At 37.2% G+C, this 17,817-nt stretch overlaps 1 protein-coding gene and 1 long non-coding RNA gene across 2 annotated transcripts in view; both read left to right on the forward strand.

Annotated features, from left to right (window-relative positions):
• Window positions 1-17,817, forward strand: part of LOC121385934 — a 104,110-nt gene that overhangs the window by 42,441 nt on the left and 43,852 nt on the right. The gene's annotated exons all lie outside the window — the stretch shown is intronic.
• LOC121386380 lies at window positions 14,753-17,147 on the forward strand. The gene is made up of 2 exons (XR_005959642.1): window positions 14,753-14,936; window positions 17,003-17,147. It is a non-coding gene; the product is annotated as an uncharacterized LOC121386380 (long non-coding RNA).

The raw sequence follows: 17,817 nt of genomic DNA on the forward strand, positions 1-17,817 counted from the left end.
ACACTTGGCAGGGACGACGAATCAAATAGTGTACACAGGAGCTGTCAGACCTGTTATGGAATACAGATCATCAGCCTGGGCAACCGCTGCAAAGACAAACTCCAACAGACTGACAAAGATACAAGGAATGTGCCTTATAACAGGTGGCCTGAAAACCACTCTAATCAGTGCACTGGAACAAACAACAGGACTGCTGCCACTAGACACACAAAGAGAGGAGAAACTCTTAATCATGGTCGAGAAATTAAAGAGGCTTCCATCTCGCCCAGCACATCAACAACTCCAAGAGCGAACAAAAAACCCGTTTAAAACGAAGCAGCATAAATTATCTTGCCAGACAGCTTGGACACAAATACTCTGGTAACCTACCAAGGACACCTGAAGAACGGGAACACTTGATAAATATAGATGATTGGACAACATCATTAAAAGACATGACCATTGTAGAGGATGTTCCAGGAATCACCAGGAAGGGAGAACAGTCAGATGCCATCCTAAAGTCTCTCACACTGGAAATGCTTCAAGACCAGTACAACACCTCACAGTGGACCCATGTCTACACTGATGGCTCAGCTGAAGAGGCAGTAAAGAATGCTGGTAGTGGTGTCCACGTAAGATTTCCTGATGACAAGTAACTTACAGATCATACCCAGCAGGAAAACAGTCAACAAACTTCAGAGCAGAAACAAATGCCCTTCTTCAAGCCACCAGAATCATCAATTTGGAGAATCCACTTCCATCACATGTTGTGTTCCTGACAGATTGCAAATCCCTCACTCAGAGCATACAGTCACCTGAAGAAAACCTAGTAATAACAGTTCAACAGGGACTGGCTGACCTTTATCTACACATGAAAGTTGTAGTCCATTGGGTTCCAGCACACTGTGGTATTGCAGGGAATGAACATGCTGACAGGCTGGCAAAGGAGGGAAGCACAATAGAACAGCCAAATCATCCAATCTCCTTCAGAGAAACAAAAACCATAATTAAGAGAAAGTTCCGATGCACCCACGCTACAACCAAGGATCCAATCCATCATCTGGAAAGATACCAAGAGATAACCATTTTCAGGCTAAGAACCAGCCATCTCAGATCCCATATGTACCGCCTGAAACTGGCAGACACTGATGAATGTCCATGTCAAACAGGACCACAGTCCCCAGAGCACATCCTGCAATTCTGCCCCCTCTACAATGAAGCCAGGATAAAGCACTGGCCGAACTGAGCAACACTGGCTGTCAAGCTTTGGGGTTCACCACAACCAGACCCCAAATCTAAAGCATGATCAACTATAGCTTGAACGCAGAAGACGAAGAAGAAGAAATAGATGATTCCATTTCTCGCAAACAGTGGTCAAGATTCAAGGATTTAGCTCCAGAGACAGACAAGCTCCCAGCGGAAGTACCCGCGCAATTTGCAGAACTACTAAACAACATGAACTTGACAGACTTTTGAGGGCATCAGTGGTGGACAGCACTCACACAACGTATGATAGAGGATATAACTTATTTATTGATTTTTGTGTAGAACTAAAAATAACTGATTACTGGCCACCAAGCCTAGAACAGATAGTACAGTTTGTGGCTTACATGTCAGTTAAGGGTTTGTCTTGTTCCACTGCAAAATCATATCTGGTATGGAAATTGCTAAAAGGTTTCTGGAGGACCAGACCAACCAAAGACACGCGATTGCCAATTTCACTTTGCCTTTTCAAAAAAATATTGCACATACTGCCCATTGTTTGTAAGCATACGTCATTGTAAGACTGACCAATGTGCCAAGGGAACAATGGTGGTGATACGACAAAATAAAGGGGATATATCGGTATTGCAGTGCACAAAGGAATATTTAGCAGTGCAACCAGCAATTGAAAGTGATTTCTTTTGTCATTTTTGGGGGAAACCTCTCACCTGTTACCAATTTTACGGCTGTACTAAGTAGGATCAATAAGACTGGTATTTTTGGAATCAGCACCACGTTTTACATAAAGTAGGCTTATCAAACCTTCCTTACCTAAAATTCTGACTATAGCCATTTACCTCTTAGTCTAATAATGCATAGAAAATACCAAATATTGTAATTATTTTTCTGGGCTATTTAAAAAAAAACGGTAGTACGAATTTCATTATTTAACATCATTAATATTATTTATGTTCGGTATGACAAATGGTAAATTAAATCAGGTTAATAACTTGTTAATAATCAATATTTATACATTTATGGTATGAAAATACTTGTCAATAGTTTTTTAAAATACACATCGCAAAGCAAATTTCAAATAGAAAAACTGTTATCTAACGAACAACTCCTCCAAGCCTTTCACAGGATAAAGTTGCCAACACCCTTGTTTCTCAGCTTGCTGTTCATCTGAAACAGATACAAACTGGCATTGTTATAAACATTCACCACAGTGGTGTGCTCGTTGGGACTTTAAGATGCTGAACATTAGCTATTAGCTAGTGTATAATATTTTCGGCTATTACAGCCTTTTAGTTAACTTACAATGTTTTGCTTAATTATCATTTCTGGCAAATCCAGAATGTTTCTGGTCATACTGGTTTGTAGTAACCCAAAATCAGTCCTTCATATCTGAAGTGTGCGATCGACCTTGATCCCTCAAATGCTCCTTAATTTAATTAAGAAGTGTACAGGGTTGGGTTTTTTTTTTTTTTTTTTTATCATCCGCCTAAAAATATGATAACTGTGCACCTGTCATTGGTTACTGAATAGAAGCTGCTTTAAGCCCAGTTGGCTCTAGTATTTAAAATATATCATTATTTTATTATATACTCTGTCAAAAAAGAAACGCATAGGCGAAATATTCATGGAATTATCTCTTTAATACAAAGTGGCATAATTTCGTTATTTATGATCGTATCACAGTAAAATTTGACATGAGTATGTGACAACGTTCTTGCTATGGACTGATGGCAGTGGAGGCGTTTTCGTCACCAAACAGCGTCACATGAGGGTGCTGAAATCAGTACCTTGTGTGGCCACCAGCAGCAGCAATCATTGCGCGACATCTCCTTGGCATAGACTTAATGAGTCTGAATCCGGGCATGTGGAATCCTAGCCCATTCTTCCTGCAGTGAATGTGACTGTTGCGGAAGCGTCTGAGTCTCCGGGTTACGCTGGCGTACACGTCTGTCCAGTTCGTCCCATAGATATTCAATGGGGTTGAGATCTGGCGATCTTGATGGCCATGGCAGCACATTAATGTTCACATTCTGTAGGAAATCCATTGTTACACATGCCGTATGCAGCCTGGCATTGTCCTGCTGAAAGAGTTCTCTCTGTCAATCCAAAATGGTAAGCATGTGACGTTGAAGAATTTCATCCCGGGAGCGTACAGCTGTCGGATTGCCTTGTACAAACACAAGTTCACTTCTGCCGGTGTATAAGATGGCTCCCCACATCATGACACTCCCTCCACTGAATCTGTCAACTTGGGTGACGCAGTTGTTGGCAAAATGTTCATTGCGGCGTCTGTAAACACGTTGTTCCACACCTGTACATTCGTGCACCAGCGAACACGTAAATGTCGATGTTGTCGTCACAGGGCGGGGCCAACATATGGTCTCCTAGCCCGTAAACTAGCTTCTGAAAGTGGGTTCCGAATGGTTTGTGCAGACACCCTTCTCAAACCAGGTATGCGTCCAGCAGTATTCATTGCTGTGGCAATTCGGTGACGCAAGTGCAGAACCCGGATGTAGTGATCTTGTGCTGCAGTTGTTATGCAAGGCACTTCTGGGCCAGTCTTTAGCTGAATGAAACTGCTGGAACCTGTCCCAGAGACGTGAAATGGTGCTCTGATGGACGTTCATGTGGCATGCGACTGCTGACTGCGATTCACCTAACTGGAGGCGGCCTATTGCAATGTTTCGATTCGGCAGGCTTAGCCTTGGCATCTTGTAACTTGTCTACATCGAAATGGAAATGAGGCATCATTGCGAGCATTGCAGCTTTAAATACCCATCACTACCCCAATCTTTTCCCCGAGTTTCACGTGCATTTGTCAAAATGAGACCATTTCACGCTAATTTCCTGCAATTGTCGCACAACTTGCATTAAATTTGTTTTAGGGTGCATTATTTGGGCATGCTGTCCCATTCCAGGAACATTAACAAACATGGTCATTCAGCAACATTGTACAAAAAACCCCGATATTTTGTAAAATCAAACACTTTTCTTCTTTCCCTATCACCTATGCGTTTCTTTTTTGACAGAGTATATTATTATCATTGATTTTTCAATGTGCACTATTCAAAACCTATTTTTGTCAATATGTCCAAGCTGTACTCTCAGTTTTTTCTATGGAATGCAAATCACTCGCCTGGCGCTTATGAAGAACATCTACATTTTTATGTCACACAAAAAAGGTGTGTACCTCGAAGTAAAAACAACGGAATTGGTAGTGTTCATTAATACAATTATCTATCTTGCTTGCTCATATTTCCGGACGTTTGCTACTAATTCATATTTCCCAATGTTTTGCACATTTGATCTGACCGAAAATAATAAAACAACAGAAAATAGCTTTAATCAAGACTGTCATTGAAACCGTGTTAAATTGCCCAACTTCAAACACCATACACCTTTGTGAACATACATTATATAAGCATATCTAATTATTTTCACTCCCAAATTGCGTCTCAGTTTTTTGCTATACATGTATGCATCTGGCTGTAGTACCGGTCCGAAAAGGTGGTTCATTAACCAGTTCACTCCGGCTGTCTCTTCCGCTATACACCCATGTCCCAAAACGTCAATGCACAATATTACAAAATAACATGGGCAAAATTCAACCAGAAGGCTTACCATTAAAAATACAAACTGTTTTAATTCTTCCCCAATTACTAGAAGTGAATATGTGAACCGCAACATGTCACAGTTAGATACAATTAGCTATATAGTGGACCGCAACCTGTCACAGTTAGGTACAATTAGCTATATAGTGAACCGCAACCTGTCACAGTTAGGTACAATTAGCTATATAGTGGACGGCAACCTGTCACAGTTAGATACAATTAGCCATATACATGTAGTGGACGGCAACCTGTCACAGTTAGATACAATTAGCCATATAGTGGACGGCAACCTGTCACAGTTAGATACAATTAGCTATATAGTGGACTGTGGTGAATGATTTCATTTCATTTCAACTTCTTTATTTTTGTACTTGTATCCAATTACGGTACAAGCACACTGTCCTGGACACACACCTCGGCTATCTGGGCTGTCTGTCCAGGACAGTGGTTTAGTTGTTAGTGAGAAAGAAGAAGGTGTAGTGGTCTTACACCTATGCATTAAGTCGATAAAACTCGCTCTGGGTGGGAGCCGGTACCGGCCTACAAATCCTGTATCTACCAGGCTTATGTCCGATGGCTTAAGCACGACACCACCGAGGCCGGTTAATGAACTCTCACCCAGAAGTGAACTGTGTATTGAGACCTTACCAGTGCTTGGGCTTCCTTTCCTTAAGACTTTTTTTCCTTTTTAAGAAGTGTGGCCGATAAAAGACTGGCATACCACTCTTCAAATGTTTGTACATTCTACAAGAGAAACAGTACAGTACAATACAATAAAATGGAAAAAACGTGAGGTGTTTTCTCTTTTAGGAATACATCACCTGGCCTCAAACAAATGCATATCGATACCTATTTACCGTACCAAGCAAATTAAAAATTTAATGGAATTTAATTTTATTTAGATGAAATTAGCGGTTGAGACTTCACTCGGCAGAGGCGGTGTAAGGAATTTGACATTGGGTTGGCGGAGAGGGTGTGTGTGTGAGGGGTGTCCCCTTCTTGCAGTTGGTGCTGCAGGGGTATTCCTGCTTGAAACATTTTCAAAGATATCTACTTTTGGAGAATATTGTCAGAATATTAAACAGAAAGAACATTAAAATATGTACCAGCATGTACTGTTCACGTGACACCTAGCACACCTAGAATTTTCAAAAGTTGTCAGTCATGATTCCTTATAAACTGCAAACTTGTATTTACTTGCATTTGCAGCTAGCGAATGCAATGTTTGCTAAACTTCCACAATTAGCGATAGTGGGAATTTTTATTTGTTTTAAGAAAAATTAAGACTTAAAAGAAACTACAACCTAAAAACAAAAACAAACAAACAAAATTGCTGAAATAAGCATTTATGTGCTTGCATATAAACTATAAAGTCATCATATGCCATGCACAATGTTTGTGACCATTAAAAAAAAATTTGAGCCTCCAGAGGACTTTAAGTTCTGTAGTTTCACAATATTCCTATGCTACTGCAATCTTGATGATAGTTGCCATTTTGTCAGTAGGATATAAAGTGATTAAACGGTAATAGTTAGGAATATAATGCATCAAGTAAAAAATGTCATGGATGTTATACATGTACTTGTGGCATTGCACATGTTATCGCATTGTCCAATCTCATGTACACATTGATGAAAATGATTTTTATCGGTGAAGTTTACATGTACATTTATTTAATATAACTAAAAACTCTCATTCATAACTGCACCGTTATAAAAAGTGCCTCTTCTAATTTGCAGGAAACAAATAGCGGGTTATATTCCGCAAAATATGGTAGTCTTAATAAAAAAGGAAACCCGCTACATTTTTCCATTAGTAACAAAGGATCTTTTATATACACCATCCCACAGACAAGATAGCACATACCACGACCTTTGATATACCAGTCGGGGTGCACTGGCTGGAATGATAAATAGCCTAAAGGGCCCACAGACGGGGATTGATCCCAGACCAACCGAGCATCAAGATAGTGCTTTTATTATGACTGGGCTACGTTTGTTCCTTTAGTTTTTAAACAAAACATAAATTGCTTGTTTGAGCGTACCCACCTTTATTTTGCAGACGGCCATCGATTTTATGTAAAGGTGGTACATGGGACGCAGCATTTCCTTGCAATCCAGAGGCAGGCTATAAATGTTCAAAGACAAACACATGTAACAGTCAAAAGTCGCAGATACTAGTTTCAACCTCTTAAAGTGGACACAAAGTTCGGTTAATATAAACATTTGGATAAAGTTACAACAGGATGAAACAAGGGTCTGTGATGTTGAAATGGGGACATACCTTTAAATAATAAACTAGAGCTCGTCTCCATAACCTTTGCTTCTCAGACGCATGTGTTTTAAAAAATATGAAAAATACATTTCACAGGGCTCGAACTTAACCCACAGCAAATTTTTTTTAAACAACCGTTGGTGAAATGGCAATTTTGAGCCCCCCACCCCCACCCCTCCAATAACAAATAAACATGACTGAAAGGTTATTTTGCTATATGAAGTCTTTTTCAAATGTACAGAATTGTGTAGGGCTATCCATTTTAGTGTCTACATTTTGCCATCATTCGGGAGCTTTACTGAGACGGAAGTAATTTTTATCACGCGGAACGAGAGTGCAGTCTGTGACACACCTGACCTCAGTCAATTATATCACATAGACAGCAATTGCCATCGGTGCTGTGGTTAAATTCAAGCCCTGAGTTTGTTGTATTAAAAACATCAGGATGACCAGAAACACTTCTGATGTACGGACATGGATGACCTAAACAATAAAATATAATTAATGTCACTAAGGACTATAGATGGGTATAATATAATAGTACATGATTAATAAAAGATAATGGTAACATTATTTCAACATTTGGTTGACAGTTACAGTTTAATTTTTGACAGGCTCAAAATGACTGACATACGTCATTTTGACAGGCACCGCTAAAACAATTATTTCCAGGCCTGCTCAATGTGAAAAAAAACCCATTTACCTTTTTCTCATAGCAATACCCTTCTCCTTCCATGAGTGGTGAAACATATTTATTTACCTTTTTCTCATAGCAATACCCTTCTTCCATGAGTGGTGAAACATATTTATTTACCTTTTTCTCATAGCAATACCCTTCTCCTTCCATGAGTGGTGAAACATATTTATTTACCTTTTTCTCATAGCAATACCCTATTCCTTCCATGAGTGGGGAAACCCTTCTCCTTCCATGAGTGGTGAAACATATTTATTTACCTTTTTCTCATAGCAATACCCTTCTCCTTCCATGAGTGGGGAAACATATTTATTTACCTTTTTCTCATAGCAATACCCTTCTCCTTCCATGAGTGGGGAAACATATTTATTTACCTTTTTCTCATAGCAATACCCTTCTCCTTCCATGAGTGGGGAAACATATTTTTTACATGACATGGTTACACAATTTGCTAAACTTTGGAATCTTTCTTGAATAATATTTTACATTAAAAAAAAACCTTTACCTTCATTACAACCTTTAAATTTAGTTTACTGGCATTTAAACATATATATTGCCATACAATTTGGATGATCTATAAAATCCCCATTCAACAAGAGTAAGCAATTATGTCTTTATTACAGTCAAATATGCCCTAGCTCCTACCTGTATTAAGAGGCCATTTCTCCCAAATCATTTATTATCAAATACCTGTAACTAACATTCTGTGAGTACTGCTAAAGCAATACATGTCCCCTATCAGGCCCAACAAACATTTTTATCTCCTAAATTCAAGGGTCATAAGTCTATGAAATCTCCATGAAAGTTAAACTTGATCTGTAGCATGATAAAGCTATTTACAAAATTGCTGTTCAGTATCTTTTTTTTTTCTTTTTTTTTATGTTTCGGGCACACCCGAACATGCCGGGTACCCCGTTTATTTACAAAACAACGTCACACATTCTGTATACATTAAACGAATTATTTGACGAAATTAACCGGGTCTCATTGAAATAAAATTTAATATATATACAGGTAAAATCAGTTTTGAAACATGAAAAAAAAAAAAAAAAGATATTATTATAATATGTGTGTATGATTTAAAAGTAATAATAATTTTAAACTGGTTAACTTGAAACATCTTCATTTTATAATAACATTTGTAATTCGAAGGCATCCGTGCACGTTGCAAGGATGTCTTCGTAGCACCAATATTTAGGAATTTTTCTCTTCTCTGTGGCTGCTCAACTGCAGCAGAATATTCAGTTTCTAGATGATTTTTGACATAACATTTGAAAAGTGCCATTTCATTACATGGCTCATTTTCTTCTAGCATTTTACGAGAGGCCCAAATTGTTTTAATTACTTTACTCCAAAGAAAAATTCCCAAGTTCCACGCATTATTGCCAACTTTATGTGATATACCAAATACAATTATAAATGCATTTAACTTGAAATTAGATCCAAAACGTTTTTGAAAAAGATATTCCACATCCTTAACAAATTGTTTTGTTTTCGGGCAGTGGGAAAATGCGTGTAAGACAAGCTCAAATTAAATGACATGGGTCATTTTGACAGACACCACCACATTTTGTGCTATCCTGCCTGTGGGAAGCGTAAATAAAAGATCCTTTGCTGCCTGTCGTAAAAGAGTAGCCTATGTGGCGACAGCGGGTTTCCTCTAAAAAACAGTGTTAGAATGACCATATGTTTGATGTCCAATAGCCAATGATAAGATAAAAAATCAATGTGATCTAGTGGCGTCGTTAAATAAAACAAACTTTACTTTACTTTACCAAACAAATTATATCCAGGCATGTAGTGTAGGCTATCGGCCACTGTTAGTGACACAGTTCAGACCAGCTTTACTTGTGGCAGAGAAACAGGAAGCAAGGTTTATGGAGAAATGTACAGCAACTGCATGTGTGAAGGAAACTGAGACACGTACCAGTAGGTGATGTGTGTACAATGGGTGGGGCCAAACAAATGCAATCAATTGAGAAGTTGGCAAGTTTTTAAATATTAACAATGAAAAAGAATCAACAAAATCGAGGAGTGGTCTGGAATCTTATAATCTAATTCACCAACTATTTAGTTACCTGCGGCCTACAGCTGTTAGTAATCCCTCCCATGTTCCATGAATCAGGCACTCCGACATAACAATTATCACCTGCACTCTTTGTGAAACAATTCTCAACTTCAGGCTGCAATGCATAGATGCACTTTTTTCTGTCACATTATATAGTTTCAAGGAAAGTTACACATTGGTACATTTGTGAATACATGGAATAGAGCTAACAAAATAGTGAATATCTAACAGTCTACACTCTTGGATCATTTGTTACAATGAATGTATGACATAGAGTGTTCGTGTGTGAAGGTATGTGAAATATATGTATGGAAATAAAACACAATGTTTATGTTGTAAATAAATCAGCATGTGACTGAAATATAACATACTGTTCATGTTTTAATTCAGTGGAATATATTATCCTCTGTCATTTCTGGCTAAACTATCTTTAAGTCAAAAACATATTTGTTTAAAAAAAGTTAAGTATTAATAAAGGAAGAAAAAACGGAAATCTTGGCTGAATATTTATTTACCTTTTTCTCATAGCAATACCCTTCTCCTTCCATGAGTGGTGAAACATATTTATTTACCTTTTTCTCATAGCAATACCCTTCTCCTTCCATGAGTGGGGAAACATATTTATTTACCTTTTTCTCATAGCAATACCCTTCTCCTTCCATGAGTGGTGAAACATATTTATTTACCTTTTTCTCATAGCAATACCCTTCTCCTTCCATGAGTGGGGAAACATATTTATTTACCTTTTTCTCATAGCAATACCCTTCTCCTTCCATGAGTGGGGAAACATATTTATTTACCTTTTTCTCATAGCAATACCCTTCTCCTTCCATGAGTGGTGAAACATATTTTTTACATGACATGGTTACACAATTTGCTAAACTTTGGAATGTTTCTTGAATAATATTTTACATTAAAAAAAAACCTTTACCTTCATTACAACCTTTAAATTTAGTTTACTGGCATTTAAACATATATATTGCCATACAATTTGGATGATCTATAAATCCCCATTCAACAAGAGTAAGCAATTATGTCTTTATTACAGTCAAATATGCCCTAGCTCCTACCTGTATTAAGAGGCCATTTCTCCCAAATCATTTATTATCAAATACCTGTAACTAACATTCTGTGAGTACTGCTAAAGCAATACATGTCCCCTACCAGGCCCAACAAACATTTTTATCTCCTAAATTCAAGGGTCATAAGTCTATGAAATCTCCATGAAAGTTAAACTTGATCTGTAGCATGATAAAGCTATTTACAAAATTTCTGTTCAGTATTTATTTTTTTTATTTTTTTTTATGTTTTGGGCACACCCGAACATGCCGGGTACCCCGTTTATTTACAAAACAACGTCACACATTCTGTATACATTAAACAAATTATTTGACGAAATTAACCGGGTGTCATTGAAATAAAATTTAATATACATATACAGGTAAAATGAGTTTTGAAACATGAAAAAAAAAGAGAAGATATTATTATAATATGTGTGTATGATTTAAAAGTAATAATAATTTTAAACTGGTTAACTTGAAACATCTTCATTTTATAATAACATTTGTAATTCGAAGGCATCCGTGCACGTTGCAAGGATGTCTTCGTAGCACCAATATTTAGGAATTTTTCTCTTCTCTGTGGCTGCTCAACTGCAGCAGAATATTCAGTTTCTAGATGATTTTTGACATAACATTTGAAAAGTGCCATTTCATTACATGGCTCATTTTCTTCTAGCATTTTACGAGAGGCCCAAATTGTTTTAATTACTTTACTCCAAAGAAAAATTCCCAAGTTCCACGCATTATTGCCAACTTTATGTGATATACCGAATACAATTATAAATGCATTTAACTTGAAATTAGATCCAAAACGTTTTTGAAAAAGATATTCCACATCCTTAACAAATTGTTTTGTTTTCGGGCAGTGGGAAAATGCGTGTAAGACTGTGTCGACGTCATTGCATTCAAGACACACTGGCGAGGACACAATCTTCCAATCACAAAGGTGTTTCCTTACTGCAATGACGTTATGAATTATTTTGTAAATTATATCAAAATCCCAATTTTCAATTAACCCAGAATGAATGGTTTTCCAAACATTTTTCCAAATTAAGTTTTCACCAAACGTTTTTCCCCATTTGGCCTTACACAATATTTTTTTATATGTTTTCGTTAGCATGACCGTATACAAGTCCTTCGTGGTCGCGAACTGTACGTCGGCGAGCGTCTCGTCGGTTTCTAGTAGAAAGATGGCGTCTAACTCACCATGGTCAGGGTCTGCGGTTTGTAGAGTCCGTAGCCATTGTCGAGGGAAATTTTCCTTTATGTCTGTGTAATGTCTGCGAAAAATCGCGCTGGATGTTAAGACATCCAGCTGTCAAAAGTCTTTCGTCCGTATGTCCCAAATGTCCCTAACTAAAATTAATCATGCTCCTATCAGTCTGCTCTTATTCGTGTTTTGTGGTATGTACTTATTGTCGTGTAGAGGTTCGTCCAAGATTTGCTGAACACACTCTGTGTCACGTTTTAAGTGCATGTCCGTCCAAGCTAGTAACATTTGCTTGGAAATGTTCGGCATTGATCTAAAATACTGTTTTCTGTTGATAATGTTACATTTTAAAGCGTGTCTTTCGATATTAAATTTTTTATACTGGCCTAAAAAGTGATTGGCTAGTGATTTCCAAAGCCCATCCCCCTCTAAACTGAGTAGCCGTGTTATGAATTTAATTCTTTGAGCTTTGATTTCTAACTGAACATTTACAACTCCCAACTCTTAGGTAGTTGAAGTTGCTCTCTTGATATAAAATGTTTTCTATAAGACCAAATGAAGTCTGAAATCATTATGTCAATTAATTTGTTTAGCATATATATTTCTGGTAGTTCGATTACGTTTGACAAATACCAAATTCCGCTGGTAGCCAGTGAGTTTACAACAGTTTCTTTACCATATAGTGTTAGTTTTCGTTTACTCCAAATATTTAAAAGTAATTTAATTTTTGCTATTTTTGCTATCAATATTGCTGAAATAAAAACCAAGTATTTTGATTTTTTCATTGGTCCATCTTATATCAAGTGGAGTGTCTTTCTCGTACCTAAGTTTACCCATTAGAAACCCTTGAGTTTTTTCGAGATTGACTTTAGCTCCTGATGCACGTTCATACATTTCTAGAATTAAAAATAATTTCTTTACTGAATTAAAATCTGAAAGTGTTGCGTTTCTGTCATCAGAATATCCTACCCATTTACTTTCTAGACCATCTGGTAATTTAATCCCATTAATTTCCGACTCCACCCGAACAGCTTCCGCTAAAGTTTCTGTGACTAAAATATACAAAAGAGTGCTGATTGGGCAACCCTGTCTGATTCCCCGCGATAGGTTAAAATAGATCGAAGTGTACCCGTTAACTTTAACACAAGATTCAATATTGGTATAACACATTTTTATCATGTTTATAAAGTTAGGCCCAAAGTTAAATTTTCGTAACACTTTAAAAAGAAAATCCCATTCCACCCTGTCATAAGCTTTTGTTTGATCTAATGAAATAATTAAACCTGGAAGATCACTGTAGTTAACAAAATCTATTAAATCCCTTATCAGTGCCGCTCCGTCATGAATGATCCGCCTTTAATACCACATTTTTGGTTTGGATGTATAATATTTGGTAAAATGTCCCGAACTCTCGAGGCCAAAATTTTAGTAATAATTTTGTAATCACAATTTAATAAGGAAATCGGTCACCAGTTTTTTAAGAGTCTTTTGTCGTTCCCCTTCCAAATTAAAACAATGACACCACGGCGCATGTTTACACTTAACTCCCCTTTTTTGAAGCTGTCATTAATAACTTCGACTAAGTCGTTGCCAATTACGCTGAAAAAGGTTCGATAAAACTCTGCCGTCAATCCATCACATCCCGGTGATTTCTCATTGGTAAAGGATTTAATAGCGATTAAAGTTTCCTCAAAAGTTATCTCCCCTTCAATTGAATCCCAGTCTTCGTCAGTTATAGTTTTTGTCAAATTGTTTATCAAATAGTCTTGTGCCAAAGTGTCCGTCTTTTCTGATTGATACAAATGTTTATAAAAATTAGTTTTCTGTTTTAGAATATCTTCTTGTGATTCATTTAATTTCCCGTCGTTTTTGTTCATACTCTCTCATTTTATTCTGTACCCTAATTAATTCTACGTCATTATCCAACTGTTCCTGTTCTGCTAATTGTGTTAAATGCTGTTCAATGTGTTTCAGGTATTTTATGTACCTCTGTTCTGCCCTACGTTTCTCCCTACAATAATCAATAGTTAAAGTTTTAATTCTCTTTTTACCTAAATCCCACCAAATTACACAAAATTTCAGGCATCTTGAGGCATTGCAAAAAAAAAAATTGGAAAAACAAATCTCCTAAGTTCAACGGCCATAACTCTGTCAACAATGGGTAAGTCGTCATAAAAGTCAAACTTAATCTGTAACAGTACATGAAAAAGAAAACTATACACAAACTTTCAGCTTAATATCTCCAGCAATTGTGAAAAAATAATAATCCGAAAAACTATATGTGGGACAGACGGAGGGACAGATGGAGGGAGGGACGGACAGACACACAGGATGTAGATGATACCTATAGTTCCGTCCGGTTGGATCAGTAGGGACTCATAAGCAGATAGTGTGAAAGAAAGAAATGTTTTATTTAACGACACACTCAACACATTTTATTTACGGTTATATGGCATCAGACATATGGTTAAGGACAACACAGATTTGGAGAGGAAACCCGCTGTCGCCACTACATGCACTACTCTTTCCGATTAGCAGCACGGGATCTTTTATTTGCGCTTCCCACAGGCAGGATAGCACAAACCATGGCCTTTGTTGAACCAGTTATGGATCACTGGTCGGTGCAAGTGGTTTGCACCTACCCATTGAGCCTTGCGGAGCACTCACTCAGGGTTTGGAGTCTGTATCTGGATTAAAAATCCCATGTCTCGACTGGGATCCGAACCCAGTACCTACCAGCCTGTAGACCGATGGCCTAAACACGACGCCACTGAAGCCGGTCAGATAGTGTGAAAGAAGTTGAGACAAGTAGTTGATGGTGTGTACAATTCAGAGTCAAGAGAAAGAAGAGAGTCCAAACAATAATAAGTTTGTTTTGTTTAATGACACCACTAGCTCATATTGATTTGTTCATTATCGGCTATTGTATTGACATACAAATATAGTGTGCATGTGTCTCTGTGTGATAGTGTCTCTTAGTCTGTGTGATATAGTATACGTGTGTGTGTCTGTTTGTGTGTGTTTGTGTCTGTGTGTGTGTCTCTCTGTGTGTATGTGTGTCTGTGTGTGTGTCTCTCTGTGTGTGTGTGTGTGTGTGTCTCTGTGTGATAGTGTCTCTTAGTCTGTGTGTGTCTGTGTGTATGTGTGTGTGTCTGTTTGTGTGTGTGTGTCTGTGTGTGTTTGTTTGTGTGTGTGTCTGTGTGTATGTGTGTGTGTCTGTATGTGTGTGTGTGTGTTTGTGTGTGTGTGTGTGTGTGTGTCTCTCTTTGTGTATGTGTGTGTGTGTTTGTGTGTGTGTGTATGTGTCTGTGTGTGTGTGTCTCTGTGTGTGTGTGTGTGTGTGTGTGTGTGTGTGTGTGTGTGTGTGTGTGTGTGTGTTGTGTGATAGCCAAGAGGTTATTTTTAGAAATGACAATTGGTTGTTGACTAGCAGTGTAAATGGTTTAGCTGTTTTCCTTGTGATAAAAGATGGGCGTGATCATTTTGGGTAATTTTCAAACAAGCTGATTTTGTGAAAAATTGAATGGCTAAACCTTTATTCAAATGAAGGTTTTTGTAAGGTTTGATGAACAAAGTTTCCATAAATATATGTGTGATATCTGCCAACTTCCACTTGGGTGTGAACATTGTCAAAAATGCACCCAAAATCATGCAGTTTTGACACATTATGATGAAAGTAACACAAATATTTAACTCAAAATATTTTAAATAAATCCTCTTTAGAATTATGACCCTTTTTTGTAATTTCCTTAAGACTAAAAATACCTGTATCTTTCTTGATTGTTAAATCATAAGTGGGCATTTAGGGTGTCATGGGCTGGTATGCATAAATTTCAGCTGAAGATTCACAAATAACTGTGGTCTGCTACCCAATCGGCGGACTTCATACGCTGTTAGCAGTCTCAGTTAAACAAAGACTGGGACACAAGGCCACAGCGTGTCGTAACCCGTCTCATAAATATAATTAAAAGCAAGTGTTTAATTGAGAATGTTTTTTATTATTATTATTGAGTGGAATTAATGTATATATGTGTTATAATTTATAGCTAAACTATCTTTAATGTTGAAAACCTTTTTTTTTTTTTTTGAAAACAAAAGTATTAATTAATCAAGGAACAAAAAAGGGAAATCTTGCCTGAATATTTATTTACCTTTTCCTTGTGAAAATCCTGGTTTTCCATGTTTATTTTGTCAAGTCCGTGTTTGGAAATTTTTTGTTCATCTTCATCACTGACCTTCACCTCATACTGCAGATCAATTCCACAATTCATGTCATAAATAGGGGTACGAACTGTTACAACTGGCAGATTCAGTTTAAAATATTTCTGGAATGTAGATTAGTTATCTTTGTGAAACATTATGGGTTTTTTACCTTACATGATTACAGAAATTGCTAAACCTTTTCATTATCTCTATTACAACCTTTAAATTTGGATAACCTATGAATTCACATGCCACAAGAGTATGCAATTATAGAGGATACTAAATAAGTGGCAATTTGATACCATTTATCTTACAAGTTATTTAAAAACATATGAAACAAGCGAAAGTGAGTTAGATATGTTTTTTAAATGAGTTCGTTTGATGCGTGGTCGGTCTGGGATTGATCCCCGTCGGTGGGCCCATGGGGCTATTTCTCGCTCCAGCCAATGCACCACGACTGGTATATCAAAGTCCGAGGTATGTGCTATCCTGTCTGTGGGATGGTGCATATAAAAGATCCCTTGCTGCTAATCGAAAAGAGTAGCCCATGAAGTGGCGACAGCGGGTTTCGTCACTCAATATCTGTGTGGTCCATGACCATATGTCTGACGCTATATAACCGTAAATAAAATTTGTCGAGTGCATTGTTAAATAAAATATCCCCATCCTTCCTTGTTGCAGAGAAAGAGGAAGCAAAATGTGTGGTGAGATATACAGAAACTGCATGTGTGAAGGAAGCTGAGACAAGTGATGGTGTTTCCATGTAGAGGAGTCGGAGGAATCTGACAGAAGAGGATCCGAACAAATTTAATCATTGGAGACGTTGGCAAGGTTTTTTTATATTAAAAATAAAAAAGAATAAAGAAAATCAATCAGTGGTCTAGAATATTAAAATTTAATTCACTAAATATTTATTTACCTGCGGTTTCCAGCTATTTGCCGTATCTGCCTTGTTTGATGAAGGTTTCCTAGCAAATTCGGGCTGCAATGTATAAGCACTTATTTCTGTGACGTTAGTTTCAATGAAAGTGTGTGTGTGTGTGTCTGTATATGTGTGTGAGTATGTGTATGTGTGTGTGTGTGTGTATGTGTCTGTATATATATATATGTGTATGTGTGTGTGTATATATATATATGTGTGTGTGTCTGTATGTGTGTGTGTGTGTGTGCGCGCGCGCGCATGCACACACACACACACACACACACACACATATATGTAGTTCTGTTTTATCTTTTTTTAAATCTTGAATTCCAGAAAAATCCTGAACTTGTTCAACTCTCGTGGTGAAGCAAGGTACAATTTGTAGGGTGAAGTACATGAAGTCCCTCTAACTTTATGAGGCAGAAATCTTTAACAGGAAGGAGACATGATTTTTCTATTAAAATAGTTTTAAAAAGCTATTAAAAAACCCCTCATTTTAACCCAATATTATTTTTCTATATCTTTATTTCTATGTTGTGTTTACAGATTTTATTCATTATAGGAAATTTATTGT

This window comes from Gigantopelta aegis, chromosome 12 (assembly GCF_016097555.1).
Source record: "Gigantopelta aegis isolate Gae_Host chromosome 12, Gae_host_genome, whole genome shotgun sequence".
Taxonomy (NCBI): domain Eukaryota; kingdom Metazoa; phylum Mollusca; class Gastropoda; order Neomphalida; family Peltospiridae; genus Gigantopelta; species Gigantopelta aegis.